Source organism: Lampetra planeri, chromosome 81 (genome assembly GCF_965212315.1).
Source record: "Lampetra planeri chromosome 81, kcLamPlan1.2.h2, whole genome shotgun sequence".
Lineage (NCBI taxonomy): Eukaryota > Metazoa > Chordata > Hyperoartia > Petromyzontiformes > Petromyzontidae > Lampetra > Lampetra planeri.
In genome coordinates, this window is record NC_136185.1 from 1,571,740 (window position 1) to 1,587,920 (window position 16,181).

The 16,181-nt window shown below is 54.6% G+C and overlaps 1 protein-coding gene across 1 annotated transcript in view; it reads left to right on the forward strand.

Moving 5' to 3' along the window:
- LOC144738312 (interferon-induced very large GTPase 1-like) overlaps positions 1-16,181 on the forward strand; it is a 127,341-nt gene that overhangs the window by 13,739 nt on the left and 97,421 nt on the right. The window lies entirely within an intron of this gene.

Here is a 16,181-nt window from a genome sequence, read left to right on the forward strand (position 1 = left end):
GTCACCGCTGGCCGACGGTGCCAAGTCTTACTCTCCGTATGTGTGGCGATCTCGCCACTCCTCGACCTCCGCCCTGCGTGGCCTCACTGTAACTCTATCTCCCACACTCTGCTGGCTGGCGCCGTCATGAGCACCTCAGCCACCAGGCTGAGGCACGGCGAGCACCCAACGTGGTCTCCACTCTTCACTCCCCCGACTGACCCAGATGTCTTCCAGTCTCCCCGCTATACCATCTCCCCCCACGTGACCCTGACTCCTCCCTCTCGGATTGTCACATCCAGCCCGCCCATTTACGCCCACATTACACCACCGTCCCCCGTAGAGAAAATTCCAGCCGTCCTCGGCTGAAACAGAACAAAATAATGCGGGCGAAGGCATCACAATCTGGAGTCCCCCAGACACAACGGAGATTATAACAACAACACAAGTAACGAAAGGAGAGGGATCAGGAACCGGAACAGAACAACAAGAATAATAATAGCACAAAGCACAACAACGGCAACCGACACGCAAGAATGGCACACACGCACAACCCAGAAATGTGGTGTCTTAGAGCGTGTCTATGTTGTTGTTCCATCCGCTCGGCTCAAGTCCAACATCAAAGAGCAAGTGGTAGAGCAGAATGACGAACGGGCGCACAATTTCTCCTTTAAGTCCTCATCCAGTTAGCACACCAGGTAACACCCAGTGTGGCAGGCGCCGAAGATCTGTGACGAGAAGAAGAATCCAATCCCCTGAGGCACAGCACAACAACGCACATCCGCATGTCGTACACGACAGCCACCCGGCCCCAGGGTAGTGGAGATGATGTAATTCCGGCCCGCTTAAGAAAACCACAATAATTACCCAAAATAAACGCTATGGATGCCCCAGTATTTACATTTTAACAACAATATTATTTACACGTGACAACAACAACAACAACAACAACAAAAATGTCCTGCTCTTGCCCACCAGCAGTCCTCCCTTGAGGACCAGCACAGACATCGCACGTACACAGCATGTACCCACGGTCACTCTCAGCAAAGCCCCCAGTCGCACACCCTCGCGTGAAGAAAGCCACGCTCCCCAGCGGTAACATTTAACTCGCCCTAACCCTCACCGTGGTCGTCAAACCACAGCAACATCCACTGATCATACTCTCGGCTAGTGCAATTTCGGGGATGAGCAGCAACTCGGCCATGCTCCTCCCTTACTATCCCATCAGCGATGGACACACACCAGCCTCTTATAGTCTAGCGCTTTATAGCCAAGGGAAGATTAATCCCTCGGCAAGGCCAGACACCAACGACCCCCCTACGGGGTAATGTTCTCTTATAGAGACAATAACGCCCTAACCCAGATCCCGTGAGCCCCCGGCACACCAGGTTCAGTCTGCCACCGCACAACTGAACCATGACTCCCCGAGCCATATGAGCACACGGCCCATTAGTTTGAGACATACCACGGAGGTGTCGCCTCCGGGCTGTCAGGTCAGCCATCAGCCATAGGCCGATGTGACCACAACTCGTGCATCACCCAATCAACAATGGCAGGCATAACAGATGGAATATTTGCCCCACCGAGGTGTTTCCCGCGCGCTCAAAATGGCGGCCCCCTTCGCCAAGCGCGTTCTCGCAATATCTCGCGCGCACTCAAAATGGCGGCCCTTTGCGCAAAGCACATCGTCGCCATACTCCGCGTGCGCGCAAAATGGCGGCCCAACGTGCGAACACGTGGGCAGTTTTCTCCGTGCGTGCACCCCAGCTGCCCTTTTCTGGGGGTCACAAGACGCATCCCCCGTCACGTTGTAACAACCCCACCAACGATAGACGCACAGCCCCAGCTTGCTGCGCACAGCAGTCATATCGGGGAATTTTTAACCAATATTTTACCAAAACACATTGGTTACACACACCAACCCACAAAGCAACTCCTGGCTGCATGCAATCAACCGAATGAGCGACGCCACTTGGCGCCAATTTACGGCCCCATCACCATTAACATCTGAGCCACCCACAACGGCGTCATCGCGCACCCTCATCGCGCGCTCTCTCTCTCAAAAAGCGCAATTACCTATAATATACACGCAATATCGTGTGCATAAACATCCATACAACCAAATTTTTGGGTCCCCCTCGAATTTGTTACCAATTTCCAACAGGTACGCACAATTAATAACACTCCCAAACCCAATAGTCAACCAATGCATTGCACCCCGTAACCGTACAGAACAGTGTAACCAGCACATGCAGTCAGCATATCGCGATCACACGCGTACATTTAAGCACAATAGCAAGCAGATCTGCAGGCAACCAACACACCATTAATCCTGTCGTAACTTTGCAGCAACAACACAAATATTCTCTCTCTTGTAAACAACCACATCGCACATAGCACCTCGCAGCACAATACACCAAAAAAAAAAATTTTTCAATTAAGCCCGTCGCACACGGTAACCCACGAGATGGTACAGCGCAGGATACCCGACGCTCCCGAGTTAATAATTAACTTCGCCATCAAGATAACAACTCCACACCGCAGCGCACACACACTATTTGACACTCAGCAAGCACAGCAGACTCTCCATCCATCCTCAAAACACTCACATACACACTAATTGACACCGAGCAACAAGCAAATAGCGCGTTCATCCAGAACACACACACACACAGCCCGAACCGCGCTCCGCACGCTCGAGACATGACAAAAATCGTCCCCCGGCACACGAAAGATGGGTGAGGTGTGTGTTAAGGCCGGGTGCGTATCGTTACGACTCGCCCGGGGCTGCAGCAAGCAGAGGACATCAGGGTGGTAACTTGAGACGCCTCGCAGAACTCGAACGATGACTTGACTGCTCCGTTGTCTCGCACCCGAGCCAGGACAGGAGAGCTCCCACCCCAGCAGCTGCAGCGTCGGCGTCCTCTCCTCGCAAACAGCAGCTCACAGCAGGCTGCTCACCCCCCGGCACCTCCAGATGGCAGCGCAAGGCCGCCTCTCCGCTGCGATGTTGAAGATGGCGGCGTCTTCCCTCCGCGGTGAAGACAAGATGGTGGCTTCCCGCCGTTTCTCCCCTGCCACGCCCAAGATGGCGTCTTCGTGCCGCGTGGCAAATGGCGCTGGCAGCGCAGGCAAGGCGTCGGCCTGCAGACCACCATCGGCTCCCCCCAACGCCGTCCTCGGCGTGGTGAGCTCACACAGTTGCGCCAGCACGATTTTCAAGGTCTCCAGCTGCGCCGCCATCTGTCTCCGTCGTAAGTCGGATGATGTAGCAGATGATGGCGCAGGAATATTCTTTCTTCTGAGCTGTTTCGACATGCCGTTTCACTTCTGACACCAGTGTAATAAAGGACTCGATCCTGGGTCTGTCTCCGTTGTCCTTTATTCGGGTTCTTACACTTTTCCCACACGGCCCTCGCTCAGAGCTCTCCCCTTGGCAGCTCCATAGCTGCCCTCGCTCCCGTAGCCTCCACACATCTGCAGCTCCGCTGCAGACTCCTGTACAGTCCTCCGGCTGCACTCACTGCAGCTCCACCGCTGCCCTCACTGCAGCTCCAACGCTGCCCGTCGTTCCTCCGTGCTTGGTCACCGCTGGCCGACGGTGCCAAGTCTTACTCTCCGTATGTGTGGCGATTTCGCCACTCCTCGACCTCCGCTCTGCGTGGCCTCACTGTAACTCTATCTCCCACACTCTGCTGGCTGGCGCCGTCATGAGCCCCTCAGCCACCAGGCTGAGGCACGGCGACCACCCAACGTGGTCTCCACTCTTCACTCCCCTGACTGACCCAGATGTCTTCCTGTCTCCCCGCTATACCATCTCCCCCCACGTGACCCTGACTCCTCCCTCTCGGACCGTCACATCCGGCCCGCCCATTTACGCCCGCATTACATATATAAGAAGACTAGCGGTGAGTACCCGGCGTTGCCCGGGCGAAAAAGGCAGACACATGTAGTTACACACGCAAATCCATTGATACACAAAAATAGAGTTACACGCACAAATGGACTCTCACATACATACATAGACTGAACAACAACCGCCATTCGCCACTAAGTGGCGGTGACATCACAACAACGCTTGTGCCAGGCAATGTGCACCTTGAGGCCATGTGTAGTGTCGAACGCCCGCTGGCAAGAGGTCACGGGGCAAACCTAGATGGCACAGGTCGAATGACTGAGACGACTGGCTGATGCAGCACCTGTGGCCCCTACTGTGGCAACTTTCTGTGCTTTAGCCACCCGGCGTTCCGCTCGTTGTTGTGAGCGTCGCTCCTCCGCCCTCCGTTGTTGTTGGAGGGTGACTGCCTCCAACTGGCCAGTAGCGTCTTTCAGGAGCCTTCTCCACAGTGGCCGATCTTGACACGGCTGGTACCAGTCATCCGCAAGTGGACTCAGCTCCACGTCTTCCTGTAGCACATAACTCCCATGTCTTCTCCAGCCCGTGCCGCACCCGTTTTGCCCCCTCGATCCGGCGGAACAAAAGCTGTTTAGGCATATGGTGGCTGGCCATGCGGGCTTCATGACTCAGGCAATGCAGCCTTGCCTGCCGGAGGTCACCGATGGGACTTTGTCCACATCTTTCAAGGATTTGTGAGCTCCTCACACAATGCAGCCTGGTTAAAGCCAGGATGGATCGTAGGCAGGCCAGCCTAAATGTTTCTAACTGGCGAAGATGTTCCATTAGGGGGGTCCAAGTTTCGCAAGCGTAGAGAAGGGAGGGAATGACCATGGCCGAGAACACCTGAAGCTTCGTACGGAGTGATAGACCAGGTAGCTTCCACACAGCGTTACACAGCCAATGAAAAGATACTGCAGCTCGACTGATTCGGAGTGAGACCTCTGCTGTTAAACCGGAGCCGGTCATTAGCACACTGCCCAGGGAAACTCTCTACTGTCTCCACAACTGGCCCATCACCAATTGGGAGTTGTGGGGGTGGAGTGTCCGATGGTACAAAATAGCCAGGCAGGTGCTTAGCTTTGGTTGGGCTGATGGTAAGGCGCCACCTGTTGGTGGCAAGCTCCAGGTTCAACAGCAGCACCTGGAACTCGTCCTCCGAGTGAGCAGCTATTAGCAGATCATCGGCATACATAACGTGGTTAAGCAATAGGGAGCCATCCCTTGACCACACCCGGGCATCGATCAGCCTCCCAATGTATCTGTAGCAGATGGGAATTCTTCCGGTACAGTCATTGAAGGCTCGGCGAACTACGTGGTTCAATGTGGGAGCCAGAGGACATCCCTGTTGCACCCCAAGGTGTAAAGGGAATTGCTCTGACTCACGGCCACATAGTTAAGACGCGGGGCCGCTCACCATCATGAAGGTCCTTAAGGATGGTGATGAGTGGGTTCTGGACTCGGAAAGCACGAAGAGCAACCCAGAGGCCAGGCCTACTGATGGTATCATAGGCCTTGAGCAGGTCAATAAAGCACACGCATGTGTAATGTAAGAACTTGGCGGGAGACGACCTTACGGGTAGCACACTCTTTTATTAACACCAACTTATATTACACGGGTGGCTAACTCCAGCCTTAACCCACGGGGTTCCCCTGGCTACACCCACACGGGCTCTTACGCCCCGTAGCCTCTCGGAACACACCCAGCCGGGGTGTCCGTCTCGACTCTGGGTCCCACAGTCTCGGCCCACATGGACGTCAGACCACGGGTCCCACAGTCTCGCCTCCGAGCCACACAGGGCCCCGGCCCTCACAAGGACAGCGGGACTAGGGGTCTCAGGGCCTACCTCTTGAACTCCGTATTCGGTCTTCGACTGGTTAACAACTCCCCGAGTGCTCCCGCGCGTCCCCCTTTATAGTCCTGCATGCGGACGTCGCTGAGAGCACCCACCCCAGTTGACCAATCACTGCGCGCTGCCCACGATCCTATTTCCCCCCTTGTGTCAGCGCGCACAACCACGCACCCCGCGCCGCCCCATGATCTCTCACTGTCGGCGCATGTCAACACCACCACTACATCACCCCCTACCACATAGCTCGCAGCCGACCCGGCTGCTATAAAAAATTTTATTACCCCCCCCCCCATGTGTGCCCCGTAACACAAGCAACAACAACAACAACACAACAAGAACAATATGTACAACGCGGCGAGCGACAACAATAAATGTGTATGCAAAAAAAAAAAAAATGACTCGTGCAGCGTCCCTTCATTTCCGAGCGCCCCTTGAACGGGACATTACACCGGGCAGAAGGGGGACGCGGCGGTGAGCTGCAATCTCGTTTTTTTTTTTTTTTCTTCATGAAAAGTGTTGTGTCTTAGCACGAGTCCGCCTGGCCGGTCCGTCGTACGGCACCAGACGCGGTTGACCGTCCGGTGGTGCCGGCAGTCCAGGAAGGCACGGGCCAGGCATCGGAGATCCGCGCGTGCCTCGGGGTTCCGGTTCACGACGGTCAACCGCCGTCAGGTCCGAGACACCTGGGAGTGGGTCAGGTGGAGACACGTGAGGATCAGACTGCGACACATCCCTCCCCGAGTCGACGGCCACATCACATGCTCGGTCGTTACGGCACAAAGGGAGACCCTGCGGTGCCGCCAGAACGACCCTACCCCGCATAGCAAATGGCACAACGAGCGCATGACGCCGAGACATATTGTCCCACTTCATCAGGAGGCCCTGTCTGACCACCCAGGAACCGACCCGCGTCTCCCCCCCCCCCCCGGGAGCGTCAGCCTTCCGACGCAGGGTGAGTAGGGAGCTGTCGGCCATTTGGAGACGGCCTCACTCGATAAGAGGCAACGCGAGTAACGAGTCCCTCCCCGTGGGAGCGGCGGGCGCGTCGACCCCCGGAGCGTCAGTGGCGGCGAGCAAAACTTCCGCGGGGACGGTGACAGGGGGTTTACACCGCGCCGATCCCAGAAGACATGCGCATTCCGAGCGAGGCGGCAATCGCGACAGGGCATCCGCATTCGAGTGCCGCAATCCCTTACGGTAAATCGTCGTGAATTGGTAGTCTTGGAGGACCTCCAGCCATCGGGACAATTGGCCGGAGGGTTGCGCCACCCGCATAGCGTATTGGAGAGCCGCGTGGTCCGTACGAACAGTAAAATGACGGCCGTAGAGATACGGCCTGAATTGCTGTATAAAAAAAACGATCGCTAGCAATTCATGACGTATTACACAGTAGCGTTGTTCCGCAGGTGACAAAACTCTTCTACCATAGGCGACCACCCGTTCGACCCCCCCGACCACCTGTGAGAGCACTCCCCCGATACCCGTGTTACTGGCATCCGTGTCAAGCAGGAACGGTTGCGTGAAATCGGGGTAACACAAGGGGGGAGCCCGCACCAAGGCGTCTCGAAGGGAGCAGAACGCAGCCTCCTCTTCCGGCCCCCAGTGAAACCTTACTCCTTTAGCCGTCAAAGCGTGTAGGGGCCTGGCTATGGTGGCAAAATGTTCGACAAAACGGCGGTAGTAGGAGGCGAATCCTATGAAGCTGCGGACTTCAGTGACTGAGGTTGGCGTTGGCCATGAGCTGACGCAGTGCGTCTTAGCAGGGTCTGTAGAGATCCCTGAACGGCCAACGATATGCCCCAAGTACCTGACCGATTCCCGAAGTAGGTAACATTTTGCCGGTTTAAATTTTAATTTAGCGGAACGCATCCTGAGGAACACCGCTCTCAGTCGCTGGAGGTGCTCCTCGAAAGTCCGGCTGAAAACGATGATATCATCGAGGTAAATCAAACAGGTGTCCCATTGGAGTCCTGACAAAACCAATTCCATGAGCCTCTGGAACGTGGCGGGAGCAGAATGTAAGCCCATGGGCAATCGATTGAATTCAAATAGGCCTCCTGGTGTCCGGAAAGCGGTCTTTGGTTTCGATTCGTCATCGAGGGGCAATTGCCAAAATCCCGAAAGCAGGTCAAGCGTCGAAAAGAACTGTGCTCCCGCCAAGGCATCCAGCGACTCATCCATCCTGGGGAGTGGATACGCGTCGGCCATTGAGATTTTGTTTAGGCGGCGGAAATCCACACAGAACCGCAAGGACCCGTCCTGTTTTTTAACAAGGACGATGGGAGCACCCCACGGACTGGAAGAGGGCGAAATGATGTCGGCTGCCAACATGTCATTAACAGCCGACTGCACATGCTCCTTCTCGGCTGGGCTGAGCCGGAAGGGATTCTGCCGAATAGGGGCCGCGTCACCCGTCGCTATGTGGTGGCGCAACAGGTCTGTGCAGCCAATATCGTACTTGTGTCTGCTAAACACGTCAGCGAATTCGAGTAGCAGGCCCCTCAACGCTCCCAACTGCACACTAGACAAGTTACTAGACCCAGCACACAACGAGTCCAACCACTCTGTCCCCTCCTCAAATGGAGGATGCGTATCGAGGCCAGAATCCGCGTGTGCAACGAGCTGTTCATCGACGGGTAGCAGCGCCGCGTGAGCCAGCACCGTGCCCTGTGTAATTACGGCTGGCTGCGACCCCGTATTCAGAACCATAACGAACGGCTCCCTGTCCGCCGGCACCATGGTCTGAGCTACCGCTAAGTCGAGGCCCCCAACAGCTCTGTTTGACGGCCCCAACAGAACACCCTGTTCCGCTGCATCCACCCCGAGGGGTTTTCTCAATCGAAGGAGTACCAACATTTGCGATCCCGGGGGCACCCGTACAGTCTGAGTTGCCAGCGCCTGAACCGTTGCACAAACCGTGCGTATTTTTGTAGGACTCGTCAAAAATGCAACCCGCCGTCCCGATGGAAGCTCAATGCAGGCCTGATCGACGAGAATTTTAATGGGCATTTTAGTCAGAAAGTCCGTACCCAGTAAACAAGGAACTGCCAGAGATGATGATACAAAAATAGGACCCACCAATTTGATATCGCCAATACAAATAGTCGCCCAAATCTGTCCGATGATTCCCAAAGATCCCCCGTTCGCCGCGTAAAATGGTACGTCCACCGGCAAAAGGGGTCGACATTGGACGGGGAGGATGTTATAAATAAGGTCCGAAATGATAGTGGCTGACGCACCCATGTCCACCAGCACCCGGACCTCAACCCCGTCAATAAAACCCGTTACCACGGACGACCCGGCCGACGCAGCCACTATCCTGTGGGCCAATTCAGACCATTCGACTGCTTTCGGGCCGTGTACGAACCCCCCTCGCCGAACCGAATCCCCGGTACCCATACGCGGTCCCCCCACCGCGAAGCGGCGACCCGAGTGTGCCGTATATGTGGACCGAGCGTGTGGGGTGCCGCGACTTGCCGGGGTTAGCTGGGACGACTTGGGGCCTTGGTCGTCGTCCGGACGTGGTCCTGTGGCGCGCTGACGCGGAGCCCGGCACCCGGACGCGACGTGACCCCGAAGGCCGCAGTTGTAACACATGACGAGGGACGTCGTAGGTTTCGGTTGCTCCAGCTTGCGGGATGAACGTGTGGGCGAACGACCTCCCGATCTCCACTCCCCCGGTCTCGACACAGTGAAGGCCTCCTCCCGAGCCGTAGCAGTCTGAGGCTCGGCGACCGCCGCGGCAGGTGCCGCGATCTCCGCCGATGCACAGACGACTGTCCGCTTGCGCTTGAGGACCTCGTGTGCGTGAATACTTGTAGCAATCCCCAAGGAGCAGATGTCCATTTCGTCCGCCGTATTGATGGGGACTCCCAGGTCGTGAGCCAACGCCAGCAGCTGCTCTGTCACCATGGCGTCCTTCCCCTCTTTGTCCATGCGGGGAAAAGCGGCATCCGCCAGGGCGAGCAGCGCCGTGCGATAGGCGAGCGTAGTTTCTCCAACCATCTTGCGCCGTTCGTAGAACTGGTGGCGACAGGTCGAGGGCGGTCCGAACACCTTAGCCATTAGATGTAGCGCGGCCTGGAGCGTTGAGCGGGACGACCTTGGGGCGGATGTGAAGGCTGCAAGCGCGTCGTCGTCGAGCGTCGCTGGCAGCGTGCGTAGGGCAGTGGTGTCGGACCACCCCGACATTTCTTGATGTGCGAGGAACCTTCGTTGGAAGGCCCCCCAGTCGCCCCCGTGCGCCGCTGTGGTTGACGAAAATGTCGGCTCCGTCGGCAGGCGCATGGTGGAGAGCTCTGGCACGTGCCGATGACGCGGGCTGTGCAGAGTGGAGGTCTCCGACCACGTGGTGTCCACGCTTCCCGCCAACCGATGGTGGACCCTCAAAAATGGCGCCAATTTCAAAACTTTCAGTGCGAAGCGCATTCTGGCGGGATCCCTCCGGCCACGCTCCCTCCTCCAACCTCGTAGTCGTCCTCCCGCCTGCTAAAACGATGATTTCTGCCAAAATTGAAGCGGCGGCGAGCAGCAACGCCGCCAGGCGGGAGTGTGCATCCTGTAGGCCGGTGTCGGAGGCGAGCGGAGCGTCGGCCATCGCCGCGAAGTGCTGCATCGGCGGCAACTCCTCGTCCTCGCCTTCCGAGGTTTGTGGCTCCGGTACGCCGTCGTCTTCCCGATCTCGCTCGTGGGTACGGGTAGTCTTCCTAGTATCCATCCTTTTGAAGACAGGTTTACTTCTGACGCCAGTTGTAATGTAAGAACTTGGCGGGAGACGACCTTACGGGTAGCACACTCTTTTATTAACACCAACCTATATTACACGGGTGGCTAACTCCAGCCTTAACCGACGGGGATCCCCTGGCTACACCCACACGGGCTCTTACGCCCCGTAGCCTCTCGGAACACACCCAGCCGGGGTGTCCGTCTCGACTCTGGGTCCCACAGTCTCGGTCCACATGGACATCAGACCACGGGTCCCACAGTCTCGCCTCCGAGCCACACAGGGCCCCGGCCCTCACAAGGACAGCGGGACTAGGGGTCTCAGGGCCTACCTCTTGAACTCCGTCTTCGGTCTTCGACTGGTTAACAACTCCCCGAGTGCTCCCGCGCGTCCCCCTTTATAGTCCTTCATGCGGGCGTCGCTGAGAGCACCCACCCCAGTTGACCAATCACTGCGCGCTGCCCACGATCCTATTTCCCCCCCTTGTGTCAGCGCGCACAACCACGCACCCCGCGCCGCCCCGTGATCTCTCACTGTCGGCGCGCGTCAACACCACCACTACACATGGACTAAGATGCACACATGGACCTACAGACACGCAAATAAATGAAGTTATACTGACTAACATGGAGGCATGCACACACAGCGACTAACACACACGCACATGGACTGAGACACACAAACACATCGACTTACAGACACACACACATATGGACTCACACATACATAGACATGTACTTGAGATACGCACACATGGAGTTACACACACATATCAACGTACACACATACAGCGACACACACACATACATAGAGTGCCACACACATTGCCGTACACACACATACACATGTCGACTGTCACACAGACATCCACTTGAGATATAGACACATGGAGTTGCACTCACATATATGGACGTACACACATACAGCGACTCACACACACACACCGACACGCACACAGCAATACGTGGACTAAAATACACATTGACGTAAACACACATATGGACTAAGACACACACACATGAACTTACACATACACAGACTGACACACACATACACATATGGACTGTGACACACAGATATCTACTTTAGATACAGACATGGATTAACACACATGTGGACTAACACACACATATGGACTGACATACACATCGACGTACACGCACACAGATCGACTGACACACACACATGGACTAACACACACACACAAACACTTTTGACGTTGTCCGTTCGAAAAAGACACCCACATGGAGTGAAAGACACGCATGGCTCTACACGCACACACATATGGACTCAAAGACACACACATGGACTCACACACACACATCGACGGGCACAGCAATCCCCGATGATGGCACAGCTATCAGTATCACAGTACTACGTATGAGTAAATAGCGTGACGTGAGCGATGAAAATAATAGAAATGCATTGAAGAAATAGGCAGAAATCACAAACTGGCAGTAGACCGTGGCAGCGTTATAAAAGCGCATCAAAAAAAGGGGAAATTGAGCAACCCAAAAATCCAAAAAGAGTTTTGTGTACACAAACATAATTATTGTAACATGTCAACTCGTTTCATAATGGTAAACAATGAACCTGAGTAGTTATCTTCACAAAAACAGAATTATTGTAACATCTGTGAACTTGTTTCATAATGGTAAACAATGAAGCTGAGTTTTTATCTGCACACAAACATTCTTATTGTAATGTTTGTCAACTAATGTGTTTAACAATAATAAACAATGGACTTGAGTTGTTAGCGTAAGAAGCAAGGAAATTTGTACTTAGCATAGGCGTGTTGAGGCCTTATGCGATGTGTAGCCCCCGTCCTGGCCTACATTGGCGAGGCGCGGAGTTGGCACGTTGCCAGGCTAGGGGCTAGGCCGCTACCCCCTCTCCAACATCCGCCGCCCGTGCAAGAATAATGCTATGTAAGCAGTAAAATATTATTATCTACGGAGTCTGTAGTATAAACTGAACGCATCGTGTTGGGGGGGGGGGCGAAGAGGAAATGACACTGTGAAGAAATATCCACAGCGTCATGTGTGTAGGTGTTGACTGTAAAACGCGTAAAAGAAAATGTCTCCCGTGAGCTGGAGCGAACGCGCATGACTTGGCAGGGTCCGCCCCCCCCCCACGCAATTGGCGTCACTTGGTACAGTGGATGTCGTGCAATAAGTAAATAATGAATAATAGAAACGGCACAAATGTGTTAATTAAACTACTTTAAAATTTACGGATGGGAAAACGGAATAGCCTATACCCACCACGGGGCTTAGGGCGTGCGCCTGGCAAATTATTTCAGTGTTAAACACCACCGTCCGAGAGCCAAATCCCCCGCAAGCGCGAGCGCATGGAGACTTTTATATATAAGACTAGCGGTGAGTACCCGGCGTTGCCCGGGCGAAAAAGGCAGACACATGTAGTTACACACGCAAATCCTTTGATACACAAAAATAGAGTTACACGCACAAATGGACTCTCACATACATACATAGACTGAACAACAACCGCCATTCGCCACTAAGTGGCGGTGACGTCACAACAACGCTTGTGCCAGGCAATGTGCACATTGAGGCCATGTGAAGTGTCGAACGCCCGCTGGCAAGAGGTCACGGGGCAAACCCAGATGGCACAGGTCGACTGACTGAGACGACTGGCTGATGCAGCACCTGTGGCCTCTACTGTGGCAACTTTCTGTGCTTTAGCCACCCGGCGTTCCGCTCGTTGTTGTGAGCGTCGCTCCTCCGCCCTCCGTTGTTGTTGGAGGGTGACTGCCTCCAACTGGCCAGTAGCGTCTTTCAGGAGCCTCCTCCACAGTGGCCGATCTTGACACGGCTGGTACCAGTCATCCGCAAGTGGACTCAGCTCCAAGTCTTCCTGTAGCACATAACTCCCATGTCTTCTCCAGCCCGTGCCGCACCCGTTTAGCCCCCTCGATCCGGCGGAACAAAAGCTGTTTAGGCATGTGGTGGCTGGCCATGCGGGCTACATGACTCAGGCAATGCAGCCTTGCCTGCCGGAGGTCACCGATGGGACTTTGTCCACATCTTTCATAGATTTGTGAGCTCCTCACACAATGCAGCCTGGTTAAAGCCAGGATGGATCGTAGGCAGGCCAGCCTAAATGTTTCTAACTGGCGAAGATGTTCCATTAGGGGGGTCCAAGTTTCGCAAGCGTAGAGAAGGGAGGGAATGACCGTGGCCGAGAACACCTGAAGCTTCGTACGGAGTGATAGACCAGGTAGCTTCCACACAGCGTTACGCAGCCAATGAAAAGATACTGCAGCTCGAATGATTTGGAGTGAGACCTCTGCTGTTAAACCGGAGCCGGTCATTAGCACACTGCCCAGGGAAACTCTCCACTGTCTCCACAACTGGCCCATCACCAATTGGGAGTTGTGGGGGTGGATTGTCCGATGGTACAAAATAGCCAGGCAGGTGCTTAGCTTTGGTTGGGCTGATGGTAAGGCGCCACCTGTTGGTGGCAAGCTCCAGGTTCAACAGCAGCACCTGGAACTCGTCCTCCGAGTGAGCAGCTATTAGCAGATCATCGGCATACATAACGTGGTTGAGCAATAGGGAGCCATCCCTTGACCACACCCGGGCATCGATCAGCCTCCCATTGTATGTGTAGCAGATGGGAATTCTTCCGGTACAGTCATTGAAGGCTCGACGAACTACGTGGTCCAATGTGGGAGCCAGAGGACATCCCTGTTGCACCCCAAGGTGTAAAGGGAATTGCTCTGACTCACGGCCACGTAGTTAAGACGCAGGGCCGCTCACCATCATGAAGGTCCTTAAGGATGGTGATGAGTGGGTTCTGGACTCGGAAAGCACGAAGAGCAACCCAGAGGCCAGGCCTACTGATGGTATCATAGGCCTTGAGCAGGTCAATAAAGCACACGCATGGACTAAGATGCACACATAGACCTACAGACACGCAAATAAATGAAGTTACACTGACTAACATGGAGGCAATTTGTGATGGGGCAGTTGTGGAGACAGGGGAGAGTTTCCTATACCTGACCAGTGTGCTAATGACCGGCTCCGGTTTAACAGCAGAGGTCTCACTCCGAATCAGTCGAGCTGCAGTATCTTTTCATTGGCTGCGTAACGCTGTGTGGAAGCTACTTGCTCTATCACTCCGTACGAAGCTTCAGGTCTTCTCGGCCACGATCATTCCCTCTCTTCTCTACGCTTGCGAAACTTGGACCCCCCTAATGGAACATCTTTGCCGGTTAGAAACATTTAGGCTGGCCTGCCTACGATCCATCCTGGGTTTAACCAGGCTGCATTGTGTGAGGAGCTCACAAATCCTCGAAAGATGTGGACAAAGTCCCATCGGTGACCTCCGGCAGGCAAGGCTGCGTTGCCTGAGTCATGTAGCCCGCATGGCCAGCCACCGCATGCCTAAACAGCTTTTGTTCCGCCGGATCGAGGGGGCTAAACGGGTTGCGCACGGGCTGGGGAAGACATGGAGTGTTGTGCTACAGGAGGACTTGGAGCTGAGTCCACTTGCGGATGACTGGTACCAGCCGTGTCAAGATCGGCCACTGTGGAGGAGGCTCCTGAAAGACGCTACTGGCCAGTTGGAGGCAGTCACCCTCCAACAACAACGAAGGGCGGAGGAGCACTCACAACAACGAGCGGAGCGCCGGGTGGCTAAAGCACAGAAAGTTGCCACAGTAGAGGCCACAGGTGGTGCATCAGCCAGTCGTCTCAGTCAGTCGACCTGTGCCATCTGGGTTTGCCCCGTGACCTCTTTCCAGCGGGCGTTCGACACTTCACGTGGCCTCAAGGTGCACATAGCCTGGCACAAGCGTTGTTGTGACATCACCGCCACTTAGTGGCGAATGGCGGTTGTTGTTCAGTCTATGTATGTATGTGTGAGTCCATTTGTGCGTGTAACTCTATGTGTGTGTATCAATGGATTTGCGTGTGTAACTACATGTGTCTGCCTTTTTCGCCCGGGCAACGCCGGGTACTAACCGCTAGTAAAAACATAAAGCTTTCGTGACTGCAGGAATTCATATTCTTGGTTATTTCGGTAAAGTCACGTAGATAGGTTATTTTCTTTGAACCTATCTACGTGACTTTACCGAAAGACCCAAAGAATATGAGAATAGGTTTTACCCTTTTGTCTGTGGTTCCTCCTCAAGCCTCTGAGCCGTTCTTCCACTCGGTGAAATTGAGTACAACTGTGTGTAGAAATAATTATTATCATGTAGCTCAGTGGGAACATCTTTTACAGCTCCACAACTCCTCTTCTCCACACACGAGGGGGTTGGTAGCCGGCATTACGCCCGACTGCGCAGTCTCCCCAGCAACGATGTTTACACATTCCACCAGGTACTCCTTTGAGGCTGAGTCGACCTAGGGGAGGCCCAGGATCGATTCAGATAATCGTCACCTGGTGTTGGCCATGAATGTAAATCGAATTCGAGTGGCTAGATTTGTAGCAAAGAGCGTTAACCGCTACACTACCGCTCCCCTGCTACCCCCATCCTCCACACACACACTGAAAATGAGTCACCCGTATAGCAATGCTTTTAGCGAGACTCTATTAAAGCTGTTACACTACGTGCTGGGTGCTGTGACCAGAACTATGCCTGGCCACCTTGGTTTCATTGGAGTTGAAGTTTTCACACCGCGGCAGGTGCCAAGTTACGACTGAATACCACCCTACAGGAGGCCCAGGTATCACTCGCCACTGACGTTGGCTGTGACAGCGA